The sequence below is a fragment of the Ranitomeya imitator genome, chromosome 3 (assembly GCF_032444005.1).
Source record: "Ranitomeya imitator isolate aRanImi1 chromosome 3, aRanImi1.pri, whole genome shotgun sequence".
NCBI classification, from domain to species: domain Eukaryota; kingdom Metazoa; phylum Chordata; class Amphibia; order Anura; family Dendrobatidae; genus Ranitomeya; species Ranitomeya imitator.
The window spans coordinates 1,386,421-1,405,000 of NC_091284.1; the positions used below are offsets into that span (position 1 = coordinate 1,386,421).

At 58.1% G+C, this 18,580-nt stretch overlaps 1 protein-coding gene across 4 annotated transcripts in view; it reads left to right on the top strand.

The window, feature by feature from the left end:
• Positions 1–6,796: 6,796 nt before the first annotated feature.
• SLC37A1 (solute carrier family 37 member 1) overlaps positions 6,797–18,580 on the top strand; it is a 100,203-nt gene continuing 88,419 nt past the window's right edge. Inside the window, exon 1 of one of the 4 annotated variants that reach the window (XM_069760357.1) lies at positions 6,797–6,856. The gene's annotated coding sequence lies outside the window, so the exon portion shown is untranslated. Of the gene's footprint in view, positions 6,857–10,610; positions 10,661–11,560; positions 11,580–12,118; positions 12,152–18,580 lie in introns of those variants that run through there. The other 3 variants (XM_069760355.1, XM_069760358.1, XM_069760356.1) reach the window with 3 other exon arrangements.

Below are 18,580 nucleotides of genomic sequence, written 5' to 3' on the forward strand. Positions count from 1 at the left end.
CTGGACATTCCACCAGCACAGGGAGGCGGGACCATGAGACGGGCACAATATTGGACCAATGGGAGCAATCCTTTCACTTAACATCAGGTCCGGAGATTCCACCAGCACAGGGAGGCGGGACCATGAGGCGGGCACAATATTGGACCAATGGGAGCAATCCTTTCACTTAACATCAGGTCCGGACATTCCACCAGCACAGGGAGGCGGAACCATGAGACGGGCACAATATTGGACCAATGGGAGCAATCCTTTCACTTAACATCAGGTCCGGACATTCCACCAGCACAGGGAGGCGGGACCATGAGGCGGGCACAATATTGGACCAATGGGAGCAATCCTTTCACTTAACATCAGGTCCGGACATTCCACCAGCACAGGGAGGAGGGACCATGAGACGGGCACAATATTGGACCAATGGGAGCAATCCTTTCACTTAACATCAGGTCCGGACATTCCACCAGCACAGGGAGGCGGAACCATGAGGCGGGCACAATATTGGACCAATGGGAGCAATCCTTTCACTTAACATCAGGTCCGGACATTCCACCAGCACAGGGAGGCGGGACCATGAGGTGGGCACAATATTGGACCAATGGGAGCAATCCTTTCACTTAACATCAGGTCCGGACATTCCACCAGCACAGGGAGGCGGAACCATGAGACGGGCACAATATTGGACCAATGGGAGCAATCCTTTCACTTAACATCAGGTCTGGACATTCCACCAGCACAGGGAGGCGGGACCATGAGGCGGGCACAATATTGGACCAATGGGAGCAATCCTTTCACTTAACATCAGGTCTGGACATTCCACCAGCACAGGGAGGCGGAACCATGAGACGGGCACAATATTGGACCAATGGGAGCAATCCTTTCACTTAACATCAGGTCCGGACATTCCACCAGCACAGGGAGGCGGAACCATGAGACGGGCACAATATTGGACCAATGGGAGCAATCCTTTCACTTAACATCAGGTCTGGACATTCCACCAGCACAGGGAGGCGGGACCATGAGACGGGCACAATATTGGACCAATGGGAGCAATCCTTTCACTTAACATCAGGTCCGGACATTCCACCAGCACAGGGAGGCGGAACCATGAGACGGGCACAATATTGGACCAATGGGAGCAATCCTTTCACTTAACATCAGGTCCGGACATTCCACCAGCACAGGGAGGCGGGACCATGAGACGGGCACAATATTGGACCAATGGGAGCAATCCTTTCACTTAACATCAGGTCCGGACATTCCACCAGCACAGGGAGGTGGGACCATGAGACGGGCACAATATTGGACCAATGGGAACAATCCTTTCACTTAACATCAGGTCTGGACATTCCACCAGCACAGGGAGGCGGAACCATGAGACGGGCACAATATTGGACCAATGGGAACAATCCTTTCACTTAACATCAGGTCCGGACATTCCACCAGCACAGGGAGGCGGAACCATGAGACGGGCACAATATTGGACCAATGGGAGCAATCCTTTCACTTAACATCAGGTCCGGACATTCCACCAGCACAGGGAGGCGGAACCATGAGACGGGCACAATATTGGACCAATGGGAGCAATCCTTTCACTTAACATCAGGTCCGGACATTCCACCAGCACAGGGAGGCGGGACCATGAGACGGGCACAATATTGGACCAATGGGAACAATCCTTTCACTTAACATCAGGTCCGGACATTCCACCAGCACAGGGAGGCGGGACCATGAGACGGGCACAATATTGGACCAATGGGAGCAATCCTTTCACTTAACATCAGGTCCGGACATTCCACCAGCACAGGGAGGCGGGACCATGAGACGGGCACAATATTGGACCAATGGGAACAATCCTTTCACTTAACATCAGGTCTGGACATTCCACCAGCACAGGGAGGCGGGACCATGAGACGGGCACAATATTGGACCAATGGGAACAATCCTTTCACTTAACATCAGGTCCGGACATTCCACCAGCACAGGGAGGCGGGACCATGAGACGGGCACAATATTGGACCAATGGGAGCAATCCTTTCACTTAACATCAGGTCCGGAGATTCCACCAGCACAGGGAGGCGGGACCATGAGACGGGCACAATATTGGACCAATGGGAGCAATCCTTTCACTTAACATCAGGTCTGGACATTCCACCAGCACAGGGAGGCGGGACCATGAGACGGGCACAATATCGGACCAATGGGAGCAATCCTTTCACTTAACATCAGGTCTGGACATTCCACCAGCACAGGGAGGCGGGACCATGAGACGGGCACAATATCGGACCAATGGGAGCAATCCTTTCACTTAACATCAGGTCCGGACATTCCACCAGCACAGGGAGGAGGGACCATGAGACGGGCACAATATTGGACCAATGGGAGCAATCCTTTCACTTAACATCAGGTCTGGACATTCCACCAGCACAGGGAGGCGGGACCATGAGACGGGCACAATATTGGACCAATGGGAGCAATCCTTTCACTTAACATCAGGTCTGGACATTCCACCAGCACAGGGAGGCGGGACCATGAGACGGGCACAATATTGGACCAATGGGAGCAATCCTTTCACTTAACATCAGGTCCGGAGATTCCACCAGCACAGGGAGGCGGGACCATGAGACGGGCACAATATTGGACCAATGGGAGCAATCCTTTCACTTAACATCAGGTCTGGACATTCCACCAGCACAGGGAGGCGGGACCATGAGACGGGCACAATATCGGACCAATGGGAGCAATCCTTTCACTTAACATCAGGTCCGGACATTCCACCAGCACAGGGAGGCGGAACCATGAGACGGGCACAATATTGGACCAATGGGAGCAATCCTTTCACTTAACATCAGGTCCGGACATTCCACCAGCACAGGGAGGCGGAACCATGAGACGGGCACAATATTAGACCAATGGGAGCAATCCTTTCACTTAACATCAGGTCCGGACATTCCACCAGCACAGGGAGGCGGGACCATGAGACGGGCACAATATTGGACCAATGGGAACAATCCTTTCACTTAACATCAGGTCCGGACATTCCACCAGCACAGGGAGGCGGGACCATGAGACGGGCACAATATTGGACCAATGGGAGCAATCCTTTCACTTAACATCAGGTCCGGAGATTCCACCAGCACAGGGAGGCGGGACCATGAGACGGGCACAATATTGGACCAATGGGAGCAATCCTTTCACTTAACATCAGGTCTGGACATTCCACCAGCACAGGGAGGCGGGACCATGAGACGGGCACAATATTGGACCAATGGGAGCAATCCTTTCACTTAACATCAGGTCTGGACATTCCACCAGCACAGGGAGGCGGGACCATGAGACGGGCACAATATTGGACCAATGGGAGCAATCCTTTCACTTAACATCAGGTCCGGAGATTCCACCAGCACAGGGAGGCGGGACCATGAGACGGGCACAATATTGGACCAATGGGAGCAATCCTTTCACTTAACATCAGGTCTGGACATTCCACCAGCACAGGGAGGCGGGACCATGAGACGGGCACAATATTGGACCAATGGGAACAATCCTTTCACTTAACATCAGGTCCGGACATTCCACCAGCACAGGGAGGCGGGACCATGAGGCGGGCACAATATTGGACCAATGGGAGCAATCCTTTCACTTAACATCAGGTCCGGACATTCCACCAGCACAGGGAGGCGGAACCATGAGACGGGCACAATATTGGACCAATGGGAGCAATCCTTTCACTTAACATCAGGTCCGGACATTCCACCAGCACAGGGAGGCGGGACCATGAGGCGGGCACAATATTGGACCAATGGGAGCAATCCTTTCACTTAACATCAGGTCTGGACATTCCACCAGCACAGGGAGGCGGGACCATGAGGCGGGCACAATATTGGACCAATGGGAGCAATCCTTTCACTTAACATCAGGTCCGGACATTCCACCAGCACAGGGAGGCGGGACCATGAGACGGCACAATATTGGACCAATGGGAGCAATCCTTTCACTTAACATCAGGTCCGGACATTCCACCAGCACAGGGAGGCGGAACCATGAGACGGGCACAATATTGGACCAATGGGAGCAATCCTTTCACTTAACATCAGGTCTGGACATTCCACCAGCACAGGGAGGCGGGACCATGAGGCGGGCACAATATTGGACCAATGGGAGCAATCCTTTCACTTAACATCAGGTCCGGACATTCCACCAGCACAGGGAGGCGGAACCATGAGACGGGCACAATATTGGACCAATGGGAGCAATCCTTTCACTTAACATCAGGTCCGGACATTCCACCAGCACAGGGAGGCGGGACCATGAGGCGGGCACAATATTGGACCAATGGGAGCAATCCTTTCACTTAACATCAGGTCCGGACATTCCACCAGCACAGGGAGGCGGAACCATGAGACGGGCACAATATTGGACCAATGGGAGCAATCCTTTCACTTAACATCAGGTCTGGACATTCCACCAGCACAGGGAGGCGGGACCATGAGACGGGCACAATATCGGACCAATGGGAGCAATCCTTTCACTTAACATCAGGTCCGGACATTCCACCAGCACAGGGAGGCGGAACCATGAGACGGGCACAATATTGGACCAATGGGAGCAATCCTTTCACTTAACATCAGGTCCGGACATTCCACCAGCACAGGGAGGCGGGACCATGAGACGGGCACAATATTGGACCAATGGGAACAATCCTTTCACTTAACATCAGGTCCGGACATTCCACCAGCACAGGGAGGCGGGACCATGAGACGGGCACAATATTGGACCAATGGGAACAATCCTTTCACTTAACATCAGGTCTGGACATTCCACCAGCACAGGGAGGCGGGACCATGAGGCGGGCACAATATTGGACCAATGGGAGCAATCCTTTCACTTAACATCAGGTCCGGACATTCCACCAGCACAGGGAGGCGGGACCATGAGACGGGCACAATATTGGACCAATGGGAGCAATCCTTTCACTTAACATCAGGTCCGGACATTCCACCAGCACAGGGAGGCGGAACCATGAGACAGGCACAATATTGGACCAATGGGAGCAATCCTTTCACTTAACATCAGGTCCGGACATTCCACCAGCACAGGGAGGCGGAACCATGAGACGGGCACAATATTGGACCAATGGGAACAATCCTTTCACTTAACATCAGGTCCGGACATTCCACCAGCACAGGGAGGCGGAACCATGAGACGGGCACAATATTGGACCAATGGGAGCAATCCTTTCACTTAACATCAGGTCTGGACATTCCACCAGCACAGGGAGGCGGGACCATGAGACGGGCACAATATTGGACCAATGGGAGCAATCCTTTCACTTAACATCAGGTCTGGACATTCCACCAGCACAGGGAGGCGGGACCATGAGACGGCACAATATTGGACCAATGGGAGCAATCCTTTCACTTAACACCTCTAGCACCCTGGTGTATAGTGAAATGGCGCTTGTTGGGCGAGGGAGTCACTGCTGCAGCAGATAATGGTGCACACTACATGGCGGCACAATCCACGGTAGCCTACATTGCTGCTTCGGCCTCTTTCGGCTCCCGTCACAATCCGGTGATCTTTGAGATTTCAGGATCCGGCATTTTCCCATAGACTTGTATTAGTGACGGATCGCCATCCATTTCATCCATCGTGCACTGGATCCTGTGTAAAAAAAACAAACGGTCCGTCGGGAAGAGAAATCATTCAGAGGAACGTTCTCGCGAGACTTCGCAATGTATTACTAGGAACGCCAGCGGCTGGGAGCTGAGAATACTGCAATATATATTTATTTTTGACCTGGTTTGTGATGTGTGTGCGTTTTCTTAGCCTCTCTCTTCCCACTCCCCTGTAGCGTGGGAATATTCCGGAAATGGCGCTGCGGATCCACAGCAGTTCTCCGGCGTACTGCACCATGTACTGCGCCATGTACTGCGCCATGTGCTGCGCCAATGGTGCGCCATGTACTGCACCATGTACTGCGCCATGTACTGCGCCATGTACTGCGCCAATGGTGCGCCATGTACTGCACCATGTACTGCGCCATGTACTGCGCCATGTACTGCGCCAATGGTGCGCCATGTACTGCACCATGTACTGCGCCATGTACTGCGCCATGTACTGCGCCATGTACTGCGCCAATGGTGCGCCATGTACTGCGCCATGTACTGCACCATGTACTGCGCCATGTACTGCACCATGTACTGCGCCATGTACTGCGCCAATGGTGCGCCATGTACTGCACCATGTACTGCGCCATGTACTGCGCCATGTACTGCGCCATGTACTGCGCCATGTGAACCTATGGAAAACCAAATCCACAATGCACATGCTGCGGAAAATTCCATGCGGAAATGCTGCGGTTTATTTTCTGCAGCATGTCAATTCATTGTGCGGATTCCGCAGCATTTTACACCTGCTCCATTATAGGAATCCGCAGGTGAAATCCGCACAAAATCTGCAGAAAACCCGCAGGGAATCTGCGAGGAAAAATCCGCAACGTGTGCACATACTCTAATAACTCAGACGCCTTTTATTAAGGAGGAGACGGGCAAGAAGCCAAATGTCACCGTCCTGGAATTGGGTAACGGCCATGAGGCGGTGGCACAGCTGCTGCGCGCTTCTTATTTATTCTTCTGTTATCAGGGATGAGCGGAGGATATGGGGCACATTCCGGGTGAGATGACGCAGGGCTGGGTGTGACACCCGGGCTACTGGTCCAACCTGTCCGGCCACCTGGAGCCCGGGCCGGCAGGTAACGAGGGGCGGGACCGGGGGAGGAAGAGCCGCACACGAGGAAGTCAACAAACTCCTCACACATCATCACACAGGCAGGAAGCGAGAGCTGAAGACACCGGAGCAGGTACATAACGGGACCCCAGAGAGCAGGACCCCAGACAGGAGAACCCCAGGGAGCAGGACCCCCAGACAGGAGAACCCCAGACAGGAGAACCCCAGGGAGCAGGACCCCCGAGAGCAGGACCACCAGACACAGGCAGGAAGCGAGAGCTGAAGACACCGGAGCAGGTACATAACGGGACCCCCAGAGAGCAGGACCCCAGACAGGAGAACCCCAGACAGCGGGACCCCAGGGAGCAGGACCCCAGACAGGAGAACCCCAGGGAGCAGGACCCCCGAGAGCAGGACCACCAGACAGGAGAACCCCAGACAGCGGGACCCCAGGGAGCAGGACCCCAGACAGGAGAACCCCAGGGAGCAGGACCCCCGAGAGCAGGACCACCAGACAGGAGAACCCCAGACAGCGGGACCCCCAGACACAGGCAGGAAGCGAGAGCTGAAGACACCGGAGCAGGTACATAACGGGACCCCCAGAGAGCAGGACCCCAGACAGGAGAACCCCAGACAGCGGGACCCCAGGGAGCAGGACCCCAGACAGGAGAACCCCAGGGAGCAGGACCCCCGAGAGCAGGACCACCAGACAGGAGAACCCCAGACAGCGGGACCCCAGGGAGCAGGACCCCAGACAGGAGAACCCCAGGGAGCAGGACCCCCGAGAGCAGGACCACCAGACAGGAGAACCCCAGACAGCGGGACCCCCAGACACAGGCAGGAAGCGAGAGCTGAAGACACCGGAGCAGGTACATAACGGGACCCCAGAGAGCAGGACCCCAGACAGGAGAACCCCAGACAGCGGGACCCCCAGACACAGGCAGGAAGCAAGAGCTGAAGACACCGGAGCAGGTACATAACGGGACCCCCAGAGAGCAGGACCCCAGACAGGAGAACCCCAGACAGCGGGACCCCAGGGAGCAGGACCCCCAGACAGGAGAACCCCAGGGAGCAGGACCCCCGAGAGCAGGACCACCAGACAGGAGAACCCCAGACAGCGGGACCCCCAGACACAGGCAGGAAGCGAGAGCTGAAGACACCGGAGCAGGTACATAACGGGACCCCCGAGAGCAGGACCCCAGACAGGAGAACCCCAGACAGCGGGACCCCAGGGAGCAGGACCCCAGACAGGAGAACCCCCAGGGAGCAGGACCCCCGAGAGCAGGACCACCAGACAGGAGAACCCCAGACAGCGGGACCCCCAGACACAGGCAGGAAGCGAGAGCTGAAGACACCGGAGCAGGTACATAACGGGACCCCCGAGAGCAGGACCCCAGACAGGAGAACCCCAGACAGCGGGACCCCCAGACACAGGCAGGAAGCGAGAGCTGAAGACACCGGAGCAGGTACATAGCGGGACCCCCAGAGAGCAGGACCCCAGACAGGAGAACCCCAGACAGCGGGACCCCCAGACACAGGCAGGAAGCGAGAGCTGAAGACACCTGAGCAGGTACATAACGGGACCCCCAGAGAGCAGGACCCCCAGACAGGAGAACCCCAGGGAGCAGGACCCCCAGACACAGGCAGGAAGCGAGAGCTGAAGACACCGGAGCAGGTACATAACGGGACCCCCAGAGAGCAGGACCCCAGACAGGAGAACCCCAGGGAGCAGGACCCCCGAGAGCAGGACCACCAGACAGGAGAACCCCAGACAGCGGGACCCCCAGACACAGGCAGGAAGCAAGAGCTGAAGACACCGGAGCAGGTACATAACGGGACCCCAGAGAGCAGGACCCCAGACAGGAGAACCCCAGGGAGCAGGACCCCCAGACACAGGCAGGAAGCGAGAGCTGAAGACACCGGAGCAGGTACATAACGGGACCCCCAGAGAGCAGGACCCCCAGACAGGAGAACCCCAGACAGCGGGACCCCCAGACACAGGCAGGAAGCAAGAGCTGAAGACACCGGAGCAGGTACATAACGGGACCCCCAGAGAGCAGGACCCCAGACAGGAGAACCCCAGGGAGCGGGACCCCAGGGAGCGGGACCCCCAGACAGGAGAACCCCAGACAGCGGGACCCCCGAGAGCAGGACCACCAGACACAGGCAGGAAGCAAGAGCTGAAGACACCGGAGCAGGTACATAACGGGACCCCCAGAGAGCAGGACCCCCAGACAGGAGAACCCCAGACAGCGGGACCCCCAGACACAGGCAGGAAGCAAGAGCTGAAGACACCGGAGCAGGTACATAACGGGACCCCCAGAGAGCAGGACCCCAGACAGGAGAACCCCAGGGAGCGGGACCCCAGGGAGCGGGACCCCCAGACAGGAGAACCCCAGACAGCGGGACCCCCGAGAGCAGGACCACCAGACACAGGCAGGAAGCAAGAGCTGAAGACACCGGAGCAGGTACATAACGGGACCCCAGAGAGCAGGACCCCAGACAGGAGAACCCCAGGGAGCGGGACCCCCAGACACAGGCAGGAAGCGAGAGCTGAAGACACCGGAGCAGGTACATAACGGGACCCCAGGGAGCAGGACCCCAGACAGGAGAACCCCAGGGAGCAGGACCCCCGAGAGCAGGACCACCAGACAGGAGAACCCCAGACAGCGGGACCCCCAGACACAGGCAGGAAGCAAGAGCTGAAGACACCGGAGCAGGTACATAACGGGACCCCAGAGAGCAGGACCCCCGAGAGCAGGACCACCAGACAGGAGAACCCCAGGGAGCAGGACCCCCGAGAGCAGGACCACCAGACAGGAGAACCCCAGGGAGCAGGACCCCCAGACACAGGCAGGAAGCGAGAGCTGAAGACACCGGAGCAGGTACATAACGGGACCCCCAGAGAGCAGGACCCCCAGACAGGAGAACCCCAGACAGCGGGACCCCCAGACACAGGCAGGAAGCAAGAGCTGAAGACACCGGAGCAGGTACATAACGGGACCCCAGAGAGCAGGACCCCAGACAGGAGAACCCCAGGGAGCGGGACCCCCAGACACAGGCAGGAAGCGAGAGCTGAAGACACCGGAGCAGGTACATAACGGGACCCCCAGAGAGCAGGACCCCAGACAGGAGAACCCCAGGGAGCGGGACCCCAGGGAGCGGGACCCCCAGACAGGAGAACCCCAGACAGCGGGACCCCCGAGAGCAGGACCACCAGACACAGGCAGGAAGCAAGAGCTGAAGACAGCGGAGCAGGTACATAACGGGACCCCAGAGAGCAGGACCCCAGACAGGAGAACCCCAGGGAGCGGGACCCCCAGACAGGAGAACCCCAGACAGCGGGACCCCCGAGAGCAGGACCACCAGACACAGGCAGGAAGCAAGAGCTGAAGACACCGGAGCAGGTACATAACGGGACCCCCAGAGAGCAGGACCCCAGACAGGAGAACCCCAGGGAGCAGGACCCCCAGACACAGGCAGGAAGCGAGAGCTGAAGACACCGGAGCAGGTACATAACGGGACCCCAGAGAGCAGGACCCCAGACAGGAGAACCCCAGGGAGCAGGACCCCCGAGAGCAGGACCACCAGACAGGAGAACCCCAGACAGCGGGACCCCAGGGAGCGGGACCCCCAGACAGGAGAACCCCAGACAGCGGGACCCCAGGGAGCGGGACCCCCAGACACAGGCAGGAAGCAAGAGCTGAAGACACCGGAGCAGGTACATAACGGGACCCCCAGAGAGCAGGACACCCAGACAGGACAGAGAACCCCAGACAGCGGGACCCCAGGGAGCGGGACCCCCAGACAGGAGAACCCCAGACAGCGGGACCCCAGGGAGCGGGACCCCCAGACAGGAGAACCCCAGACAGCGGGACCCCAGGGAGCGGGACCCCCAGACACAGGCAGGAAGCGAGAGCTGAAGACACCGGAGCAGGTACATAACGGGACCCCCAGAGAGCAGGACCCCAGACAGGAGAACCCCAGGGAGCAGGACCCCCGAGAGCAGGACCACCAGACAGGAGAACCCCAGACAGCGGGACCCCAGGGAGCGGGACCCCCAGACAGGAGAACCCCAGACAGCGGGACCCCAGGGAGCGGGACCCCCAGACACAGGCAGGAAGCAAGAGCTGAAGACACCGGAGCAGGTACATAACGGGACCCCCAGAGAGCAGGACACCCAGACAGGAGAACCCCAGACAGCGGGACCCCAGGGAGCGGGACCCCCAGACAGGAGAACCCCAGACAGCGGGACCCCAGGGAGCGGGACCCCCAGACAGGAGAACCCCAGACAGCGGGACCCCAGGGAGCGGGACCCCCAGACACAGGCAGGAAGCAAGAGCTGAAGACACAGGAGCAGGTACATAACGGGACCCCCAGAGAGCAGGACCCCAGACAGGAGAACCCCAGACAGCGGGACCCCAGGGAGCGGGACCCCCAGACAGGAGAACCCCAGACAGCGGGACCCCAGGGAGCGGGACCCCCAGACAGGAGAACCCCAGACAGCGGGACCCCAGGGAGCGGGACCCCCAGACACAGGCAGGAAGCAAGAGCTGAAGACACAGGAGCAGGTACATAACGGGACCCCCAGAGAGCAGGACACCCAGACAGGAGAACCCCAGACAGCGGGACCCCAGGGAGCAGGACCCCCAGACAGGAGAACCCCAGACAGCGGGACCCCAGGGAGCGGGACCCCCAGACAGGAGAACCCCAGACAGCGGGACCCCAGGGAGCGGGACCCCCAGACACAGGCAGGAAGCAAGAGCTGAAGACACAGGAGCAGGTACATAACGGGACCCCAGACAAGAGGACCCCCACACACAGGCAGGAAGCGAGAGCTGAAGACACAGGAGCAGGTACATAACGGGACCCCCAGAGAGCAGGACACCCAGACAGGAGAACCCCAGACAGCGGGACCCCCAGACACAGGCAGGAAGCAAGAGCTGAAGACACCGGAGCAGGTACATAATGGGACCCCCAGAGAGCAGGACACCCAGACAGGAGAACCCCAGACAGCGGGACCCCCAGACACAGGCAGGAAGCAAGAGCTGAAGACACCGGAGCAGGTACATAGCGGGACCCCCAGAGAGCAGGACCCCAGACAGGAGAACCCCAGACAGCGGGACCCCAGGGAGCGGGACCCCCAGACAGGAGAACCCCAGGGAGCAGGACCCCCGAGAGCAGGACCACCAGACACAGGCAGGAAGCAAGAGCTGAAGACACCGGAGCAGGTACATAACGGGACCCCCAGAGAGCAGGACCCCCAGACAGCGGGACCCCAGGGAGCGGGACCCCCAGACAGGAGAACCCCAGACAGCGGGACCCCAGGGAGCGGGACCCCCAGACAGGAGAACCCCAGGGAGCAGGACCCCCGAGAGCAGGACCACCAGACACAGGCAGGAAGCAAGAGCTGAAGACACCGGAGCAGGTACATAACGGGACCCCCAGAGAGCAGGACCCCCAGACAGCGGGACCCCAGGGAGCGGGACCCCCAGACAGGAGAACCCCAGACAGCGGGACCCCAGGGAGCGGGACCCCCAGACAGGAGAACCCCAGACAGCGGGACCCCAGGGAGCGGGACCCCCAGACACAGGCAGGAAGCAAGAGCTGAAGACACAGGAGCAGGTACATAACGGGACCCCCAGAGAGCAGGACCCCAGACAGGAGAACCCCAGACAGCGGGACCCCAGGGAGCGGGACCCCCAGACAGGAGGACCCCACACACAGGCAGGAAGCAAGAGCTGAAGACACCGGATCCTGCAGCAGGTACATAGCGGGACCCCCAGACAGGAGAATCCCAGGGAGCAGGACCCCAGACAGGAGAATCCCAGACAGCGGGACCCCCAAACAGGAGAACCCCCAGGGAGCAGGATCACAGGGAGCGGGACCCCAGAGAGCAGAATCACTGAGAGCACAATCCCAGAGAGCGAGACCCCAAACAGCAGAATAACAGACAGCGGGACCTCAATCGCTGGGACCCCATAGAGCAGGACCCCACACATACCCACCTGATGTGTCCTACTATTGTGTCATGAGTACGAGAGTATATACACGTTCATATGCTCAAAGTTGTATCTCAGCCTTAGTGTGTGTGTGTGACGTGGTACCAGTCCTGATGACACAATGAGGACCCCCACCCTCCCCGGGGGTCCGGCCCCTGACCCTGGAGACAATGTTCTGGCTCCTCGTTATCTCCTGGATTTTCTCTTCTACATTTGTTTATGGTCTTATTCTAGATAAGATAATGGCAGCAAACGAGACTGGGGGAGGGGCACTGGGGTATATACCACAATATACTGGTACTGGGGTATAACCTCCCCCAATATACTGGCACTGGGTATAACCTCCCCCCCCCCCCCCAATATACTGGCACTGGGGTATAACCTAACCCTCCCCCCCAATGCACTGGGGTATAACCTCCCCCCAATGTACTGGCACTGGGGTATAACCCTCCCCCCCCCCCCAATATGCTGGCACTGGGGTATAACCTCCCCCCAATATACTGGCACTGGGGTATAACCTAACCCTCCCCCCCCAATGCACTGGGGTATAACCTCCCCCCAATGTACTGGCACTGGGGTATAACCCTCCCCCCCCCCCCAATATGCTGGCACTGGGGTATAAGCTCCCCCCCCCCCCCCCCCCCCCCCAATATACTGGCACTGGGGTATAACCTCCCCCAATATACTGGCACTGGGTATAACCTCCCCCCCCCCCCAATATACTGGCACTGGGGTATAACCTCCCCCAATATACTGGCACTGGGTATAACCTCCTCCCCCCCCCCCAATATACTGGCACTGGGGTATAACCTCCCCCAATATACTGGCACTGGGTATAACCTCCCCCCCCCCCCCAATATACTGGCACTGGGGTATAACCTCCCCCAATATACTGGCACTGGGTATAACCTCCCCTCCCCCCCCCCCCCCCCCAATATACTGGCACTGGGGTATAACCTCCCCCAATATACTGGCACTGGGTATAACCTCCCCTCCCCCCCCCCCCCCCCCCAATATACTGGCACTGGGGTATAACCTCCCCCAATATACTGGCACTGGGGTATAACCCCCCCCCCAATATACTGGCACTGGGGTACAACCTCCTCCTCCCCCCAATATACTGGTACTTGGGTATAACCCCCCCCCCCCAATATACTAGCACTGGGGTACAACCTCCTCCTCCCCCCAATATACTGGTACTTGGGTATAACCCCCCCCCCCCCAATATACTAGCACTGGGGTACAACCTCCTCCTCCCCCCAATATACTGGCACTGGGTATAACCTCCCCCCCCCCCCCAATATACTGGCACTGGGGTATAACCTCCCCCCCCCCCAATATACTAGCACTGGGGTACAACCTCCTCCTCCCCCCAATATTCTGGCACTGGGGTATAACCTCCCCCTCCTCCCCAATATTCTGGCACTGGGGTATAACCTCCCCCTCCTCCCCAATATACTGGCACTGGGGTATAACCTCCCCCTCCTCCCCAATATACTGGCACTGGGGCATAACCTCCCCCTCCTCCCCAATATACTGGCACTGGGGCATAACCTTCCCCCCCCCCCCCAATATACTAGCACTGGGGTACAACCTCCTCCTGTCCCCAATATACTGGTACTTGGGTATAACCTCCCCCCCCAATATACTAGCACTGGGGTACAACCTCCTCCTCCCCCCAATATACTGGCACTGGGTATAACCTCCCCGCCCCCCCCCCCCCCAATATACTGGCACTGGGGTATAACCTTCCCCCCCTCCCCAATATACTGGCACTGGGGTACAACCTCCTCCTCCCCCAATATACTGGTACTTGGGTACAACCCCCCCCCCCGCCAATATACTAGCACTGGGGTACAACCTCCTCCTCCCCCCAATATTCTGGCACTGGGGTATAACCTCCCCCTCCTCCCCAATATACTGGCACTGGGGTATAACCTCCCCCCCCCCCAATATACTAGCACTGGGGAACAACCTCCTCCTCCCCCCAATATACTGGTACTTGGGTATAACCCCCCCCCCCAATATACTGGCACTGGGGTACAACCTCCTCCTCCCCCCAATATACTGGCACTGGGGTATAACCTCCTCCTCCCCCCGATATTCTGGCACTGGGATATATCCTCCCACCCCCCCAATATACTGGTACTTGGGTATAACCCCCCCCCCCCCCCAATATACTAGCACTGGGGTACAACCTCCTCCTCCCCCCAATATTCTGGCACTGGGGTATAACCTCCCCCTCCTCCCCAATATACTGGCACTGGGGTATAACCTCCCCCTCCTCCCCAATATACTGGCACTGGGGTACAACCTCCTCCTCCCCCCAATATACTGGTACTTGGGTATAACCCCCCCCCCCAATATACTAGCACTGGGGTATAACCCCCCCCCCCCCCAATATACTGGCACTGGGGTATAACCCCCCCCCCCCCAATATACTGGCACTGGGGTATAACCTCCCCCCCACAATATACTAGCACTGGGGTACAACCTCCTCCTCCCCCCAATATACTGGTACTTGGGTATAACCCCCCCCCCCCAATATACTAGCACTGGGGTATAACCTCCCCCCCCCCAATATACTGGCACTGGGGTATAACCCCCCCCCCAATATACTGGCACTGGGGTATAACCTCCCCCCCCCCAATATACTGGCACTGGGGTATAACCCCCCCCCCCCCCCCAATATACTGGCACTGGGGTACAACCTCCTCCTCCCCCCCAATATACTGGCACTGGGGTATAACCTCCTCCTCCCCCCGATATTCTGGCACTGGGATATATCCTCCCACCCCCCCAATATACTGGTACTTGGGTATAACCCCCCCCCCCCCCAATATACTAGCACTGGGGTACAACCTCCTCCTCCCCCCAATATTCTGGCACTGGGGTATAACCTACCCCTCCTCCCCAATATACTAGCACTGGGGTACAACCTCCTCCTCCCCCCAATATACTGGTACTTGGGTATAACCCCCCCCCCCCCAATATACTAGCACTGGGGTATAACCTCCCCCCCCCAATATACTGGCACTGGGGTATAACCCCCCCCCCAATATACTGGTACTTGGGTATAACCCCCCCCCCCCAATATACTAGCACTGGGGTACAACCTCCTCCTCCCCCCAATATTCTGGCACTGGGGTATAACCTCCCCCCCCCTCCCCCCCCAATATACTAGCACTGGGGAACAACCTCCTCCTCCCCCCAATATACTGGTACTTGGGTATAACCCCCCCCCCCCCAATATACTGGCACTGGGGTACAACCTCCTCCTCCCCCCAATATACTGGCACTGGGGTATAACCTCCTCCTCCCCCCGATATTCTGGCACTGGGATATATCCTCCCACCCCCCCAATATACTGGTACTTGGGTATAACCCCCCCCCCCAATATACTAGCACTGGGGTACAACCTCCTCCTCCCCCCAATATTCTGGCACTGGGGTATAACCTACCCCTCCTCCCCAATATACTAGCACTGGGGTACAACCTCCTCCTCCCCCCAATATACTGGTACTTGGGTATAACCCCCCCCCCCCCCAATATACTAGCACTGGGGTATAACCTCCCCCCCCCAATATACTGGCACTGGGGTATAACCCCCCCCCCAATATACTGGTACTTGGGTATAACCCCCCCCCCCAATATACTAGCACTGGGGTACAACCTCCTCCTCCCCCCAATATTCTGGCACTGGGGTATAACCTCCCCCCCCCTCCCCCCCCAATATACTAGCACTGGGGAACAACCTCCTCCTCCCCCCAATATACTGGTACTTGGGTATAACCCCCCCCCCCCCCAATATACTGGCACTGGGGTACAACCTCCTCCTCCCCCCAATATACTGGCACTGGGGTATAACCTCCTCCTCCCCCCGATATTCTGGCACTGGGATATATCCTCCCACCCCCCCAATATACTGGTACTTGGGTATAACCCCCCCCCCCAATATACTAGCACTGGGGTACAACCTCCTCCTCCCCCCAATATTCTGGCACTGGGGTATAACCTCCCCCCCCAATATACTAGCACTGGGGAACAACCTCCTCCTCCCCCCAATATACTGGTACTTGGGTATAAACCCCCCCCCCCCCAATATACTAGCACTGGGGTACAACCTCCTCCTCCCCCCAATATTCTGGCACTGGGGTATAACCTCCCCCTCCTCCCCAATATACTGGCACTGGGGTATAACCTCCCCCCCCCCCCCCCAATATACTAGCACTGGGGTACAACCTCCTCCTCCCCCCAATATACTGGTACTTGGGTATAACCCCCCCCCCCCCCAATATACTAGCACTGGGGTATAACCCCCCCCCCCCAATATACTGGCACTGGGGTATAACCCCCCCCCCCAATATACTGGTACTTGGGTATAACCCCCCCCCCCCCAATATACTAGCACTGGGGTACAACCTCCTCCTCCCCCCAATATTCTGGCACTGGGGTATAACCTCCCCCCCCTCCCCCCCCAATATACTAGCACTGGGGAACAACCTCCTCCTCCCCCCAATATACTGGTACTTGGGTATAAACCCCCCCCCCCCAATATACTAGCACTGGGGTACAACCTCCTCCTCCCCCCAATATTCTGGCACTGGGGTATAACCTCCCCCTCCTCCCCAATATACTGGCACTGGGGTATAACCTCCCCCCCCCCCCCCCCCAATATACTAGCACTGGGGTACAACCTCCTCCTCCCCCCAATATACTGGTACTTGGGTATAACCCCCCCCCCCCCCAATATACTAGCACTGGGGTATAACCCCCCCCCCAATATACTGGTACTTGGGTATAACCCCCCCCCCCCCCCAATATACTAGCACTGGGGTATAACCCCCCCCCCAATATACTGGTACTTGGGTATAACCCCCCCCCCCCCAATATACTAGCACTGGGGTACAACCTCCTCCTCCCCCCAATATTCTGGCACTGGGGTATAACCTCCCCCCCCTCCCCCCCCAATATACTAGCACTGGGGAACAACCTCCTCCTCCCCCCAATATACTGGTACTTGGGTATAAACCCCCCCCCCCCCAATATACTAGCACTGGGGTACAACCTCCTCCTCCCCCCAATATTCTGGCACTGGGGTATAACCTCCCCCTCCTCCCCAATATACTGGCACTGGGGTATAACCTCCCCCCCCCCCCCCCCAATATACTAGCACTGGGGTACAACCTCCTCCTCCCCCCAATATACTGGTACTTGGGTATAACCCCCCCCCCCCCCAATATACTAGCACTGGGGTATAACCCCCCCCCCAATATACTGGTACTTGGGTATAACCCCCCCCCCCCCCAATATACTAGCACTGGGGTATAACCCCCCCCCCCAATATACTGGTACTTGGGTATAACCCCCCCCCCCCCCCAATATACTAGCACTGGGGTATAACCCCCCCCCCAATATACTGGCACTGGGGTATAACCCCCCCCCCCAATATACTGGTACTTGGGTATAACCTCCCCCCCACAATATACTAGCACTGGGGTACAACCCCCCCCCCCCCCCAATATACTGGCACTGGGGTACAACCTCCTCCTCCCCCCAATATTCTGGCACTGGGGTATAACCCCCCCCCCCCCCCCGTATACTGGCACTGGGGTATAAGTGTAACTCCTCCATATATCGGTGTTGTCGTGTGGCCCCACCCCCGTGTGCAATGTCTCCTGTGAGGTAAATGATGGACGCTCCGTCCGCCGCTCTCTGTCTCCACTAACTGTCAGGATTCCAACACTGAGGAGAAATAATCCGCACAGCGGTCACCGCGACCCCGACACACCCCGACACACCGCGTCCTGTGCACATCCTGGAGCCTCGTCCGCCTCACGTCACCGTGTCACACC